The sequence below is a fragment of the Pteropus vampyrus genome, unplaced genomic scaffold (genome assembly GCF_000151845.1).
Source record: "Pteropus vampyrus isolate Shadow unplaced genomic scaffold, Pvam_2.0 Scaffold22, whole genome shotgun sequence".
In the NCBI taxonomy this organism is placed as follows: domain Eukaryota; kingdom Metazoa; phylum Chordata; class Mammalia; order Chiroptera; family Pteropodidae; genus Pteropus; species Pteropus vampyrus.
This window is the reverse complement of record NW_011888803.1, coordinates 15,793,849-15,798,535: the sequence shown is the minus strand read 5'-3', so window position 1 is coordinate 15,798,535 and position 4,687 is coordinate 15,793,849. Positions and strand designations below refer to the sequence as shown.

At 36.2% G+C, this 4,687-nt stretch overlaps 1 pseudogene; it reads left to right on the top strand.

The window, feature by feature from the left end:
- LOC105289167 overlaps positions 1–4,413 on the top strand; it is a 13,530-nt pseudogene extending 9,117 nt beyond the window's left edge.
- The last annotated feature ends 274 nt before the right edge of the window (positions 4,414–4,687 follow it).

Below are 4,687 nucleotides of genomic sequence, written 5' to 3'. Positions count from 1 at the left end.
GTATTTTAATTATGCTACATCCATAAAATGGACTAGTACATACCCACTAAAAATCAGATTTTCAGAAAACAATGACAAAATATGATCCTCTCTGTTATGACTTGAATCGTGTTCCCAAAAAGATTTGTTAAAATCCTAACCCGCAGTACCTGTGAATGTGACCTTGTTTGGAAGGAAGGTCACTGTAGATGTAATTAGGATCAATTCAGTTAAGGTGGGCCTTAGTCCAATATGACTGGTACCTTTATAAAAACAGGAAAACACCAGTGAAGACAGAGACACACAGAAAGAACATTATGTAAAAACAGGAAAACACCAGTGAAGACAGAGACACACAGAAAGAACATTATGATGACAGAGGCAGAGATTAGAGAGATGCAGCTGCAAGCCAAAGAATGCCAAGGATTGAAGGCCACCACTAGAAGCAAGGAAAAATTCTACCCTGTGTCGCAGAGGGAACATAGCCCTCCCAACACCTTGATTTTGGACTTCTGAACTACAGTCCTGTGAGATAATATCTTTCTATTGTTTTAAGCTATCCAGTTTGTGGTGCTTCGTTACAGCAACCCTAGGAAACTTATACACTCATGTACTGTTAAATGGGAACAAATAAAAAGAGGACACAAACTCTTATTTGGTATCTAGTGACTTAAATATTTTTCACTGTATGTTTACCAGCCCTCTCAGTTTCTTATGTGAATAATCTGTTCACACCCTTCCAGGAAAGGTAATTCTTAAGGTTGAGAATTTTCCAGCATTCCAGCCCAGGGGTCAAGGTGTTGTAGGGCTGACCACTTGGCCAGCTCCCTGAGTCTCCTTTGTTTTATTCAGAGTAAAAACCCAATGCTATGAGGGTTAAAATCTGATTCTCTCCATTGTCCCTTAGTTCTCTTCCAAGGTTTGGTCTGGCCACTGACTTAAGCTTCTTCTTTGGCATAGAATATATTTAATGCAAAATTACTTAGCTTAAATTATTTCTAATGTTTCAAACACATTTCTTGTTCCAGGACGAAAGAATTATTACAAATACAATAGCTTGGAAACATTAAACATTGCATAAATTGCCTAATTGGGCTCTTATGGTTGTCAGGTTCTTGGATGAGCATCCTTGGAATTTAAGATGGGTCTAATTGGGCAGGATGTATATTTCTTCCCTAACCCTTCCCTTCCTCACCCAAGCCCTCCACCCTCAAACCCTTATACTTTGAAGTTGGAATTCATAGAGGTGAGAATCTGCAGACTTGGTCTCCTTCTACAGCCCTCCTCCCCATCTATAGCAAATCACAGCCTCCTTTCCTCATCAAAGGAAGCTGGTCACTGGGCAAGGCTGTTGATGAGGGGGTAAGGCATGGTCATTTTACAAGAGACATATTATGGAGTCAGTCGCTAATTGACAAGCTTCAAATACCCTTCTCATATGTAAGGATTTCTAAATATAATCTGTAGCCATCGTAATTTTTCACAAGTAATCCATTATCTGTTTTACATGTCAAAATCGTGACTCTCAAATTAGGAATACTCAAAGCAATTGCAAAACATAAATCCCTATTCTATTATAGCCCTTATTACTCTGTGTTGTTTTATGTACGTGTATAGATTTCCACAATAGACTATGAGATTTTAAATTCAGAGTCATGGTTTATTTATTTTTGTATCTTCCCAGCCTGTACCTTTCATGGTAAATGCTCAACATGTCAATGTCTTTTTTGAAAAGGATTGCTGAGAGCTTAATCTAGACTTCTTCATCTTTTGAATTGGGACTTGAAATATTACTATAGTTTCACCAAATGAAAAAAGGAAATGATGGAGGGACTAGCATGAGATGGTATGCAAGCAAATTTTTGGGAAATTGTAATTTGGTTGGAGTGGCTGGAAGTAAGGTGGGGAAAGAATCCAATGGAAATTTGTGAAGAGTTGCAAAGTGTTTTTCCAGATTAACCTTTCAACAATAATGAACATAATCATTTTACTGTGATCTGTCCCTTACTTTAAATCCAACTAGCTTTCTCTTATTCAGCAAACATATTGAGCATCTATAGAATTTGGGGCACTTTGTTAGGATTCAGTATCTGGCTCAGCCTTACCCCTCCAATGGGTTATCCATTGCTTTAGAAATGTTTTGTAGATATTTATGTAGTTGGCCTTAGCTCTGATCCTTACAGGACAAGCTAGAGATTGCATATTTAATTTCTTAGTATCTTTCCACAAAATCTGCATAAATGTTTGATATACACTGTTCTTTAATATATGCTTTTGAAATGAGTTAGGCTAAAATCAAATGGAAGCATAGTAGAAGGAAGAGGGCTAATAGGAGGAAAGGAATAAATATTAAGAAGACCTAGAAAGGACAATATTAGTGCAAGGAAGGAAACAATTAGAACTAAGAATAAAAGAGGATTACTTAGAGGGTGTTAAAAAAAGCATAGAATCTTAGGTCTAGATAGGATAAATTTTAAGTTTAGATAGATTTCTATAAACCACCACTTAAAGACACCTAACTTAAGAAAAAGGATAGACAGGACTCTACCATTCTTTCTAATGCTGAGATTCTAAGAAGCAGACAGCAATATTGCTGTGACTCATGTTTGACTAAGCAACTGTAGGACTATTTAAATACTCCCAAATTCATGGCCCTGATGTCCAAGTTCTGAGCAATCTGGCCAAAGATAGGATGGTAGTTACAGCAGCTCAACTAACTCCTCAGTACTGGGTGGATTAGGTTAATAAAATTTTAAAGCATGAAAAAAAAGTCACAATACTTTTTCTTCTTTATTGCTAAAATACACTGTCCAAGTTCTGGGCCTGTGAAACCAGAAGATCCTGCCTCAATTGCATTACATATCCACATACATTATTTCTGACAAGCCAAGTTAACAGCACTGTTTCTAACTTGTGCAAATCAAACTGTTCCTCAAAGTTGCTGCTTCCTGATAGAAGAAACAGTGCTCCCAAAGTTTCATTGCTCCTTTATGATGTTGGTGGTAACATGGGTATCACAATAGTGTCACATAACTCTCTTGTAATATTTTTGTTATATCAGATTTGAGTGGACCTTGGGCAAAAGATGACTAATGACACCCCCTCCTCCTTCAGTGAGGGACAAATGAATCAGACACCACACCAGGAAGAAGTAGAAATATGAATCAGACATCTTATTTAAAGTTTTGTCTCTAACTAGTAATAGAGTCTTGCAAAAGCCTCTCTATGTATAACTGATTATCTCCTTTTTAAAATGTGTCCACATTAAGCTTCAACATCTTGACTCTTGGCTACTACCCCAAAATCTAATTGAACCTCAGTTTGTTATGAAACAGATTTTATATTTTCACTGTCTAAATATTGTGGAGGACAAAAAATTCTATCCAGGTATTTGGATACCTGCTGAAAAAAAAAAAACAAAACACTTAGCTTATTATGCATGAGATTTATCTCCATAGCAACAATTTAAAACAGAGGAAGCCTTTGGCACTGATTCATCCACAAAGTAAAGAAGCTACTTTATACAAGTTCTACCATTTTGTAAGATGGACTTTTTTAGGGCACATTCATGCAGCTGGCAAAGCTGGAGCCAACATAAACTGAGAAAAAAAGCAATAGTACAGAAAACTGGCCTCTGAAATCTTAAAGGAGAATTGGGATGCAGCCATGGAAGATCTTACATGGTTAAAAGAGACCAAAGATAACTTGGTGAGTTCTCCAATGTCTTCAGCAGTGAACGTGGTGCATTCACTGGTCCCTGTTTTTTTCAACCATTCCCAAAGACTGCAGTAACATTATTGATTTCTTCTTCTACCAGCCATAGTATTTTAATGCAATTCAGATGATGTGTCCACATATTCTTCACTATTTGACTATAGCAGTCAGAACAAACAAAGATGTTAGAAAATGCTGGCAGGTGCTAGAAGATCTGGTTCAAGTTATTCAACAAGAGTCTTACACATGTAAAAACCCAATGATAGAGTTTGTTGAATTCTTATATGTTAACTTTGACTTTGATGGAGCTCAGAAAAAGACAAGGGAATGTGAATCTGTACTTGTGAATGACTTCTTGGTGGCTTGTCTTGAGGATTTCATTGAAAATGCCTGTCTCTTCATATTTGAGATTTTTTGTTGCAACCACCAGTGTATTAGCATTAACATGTTAGCAGATAAATTGAACATGATCCAGAAGAAGCTGAAAGGTGGATTGTAAATTTGATTAGAAATGCAAGACTGGATGCCAAGATTGACTCTAAATTAGGTCATGTGGTTGTGGGTAACAATACAGTCTCACTCTATCAACAAGTGATTGAAAAGACCAAAAGTCTTCCATTTAGAAGCCAGATATTGGCCATGAATATTGAGAAGGAACTTAAATAGAATAATAGAGCAGAGGCTCCTAGCTGGGCAACTCAAGACTCTGGCTTCTACTGAAGAACTGTAAAGAGAAGAAAAAAACTATAAAAGATGAAATAAAAAACTATTAAATAATTTTGGAAACAACATATTGAGCATAAATTTTGGAGAATTTGAATAAAATTTACTGTATTTCAAAAAAAAAGCACACAGTCATTTTAAATTATAAAACTGTGCTTTCATTTCTCCTCTAAGAACTCAAAAAATTTGTTCATTAGACTATTAGGCTATACAATAAGACAGAACTCAGAACAAAACAAATTCTTAGGTACTTGCTCTCCAAGAGGTAAGA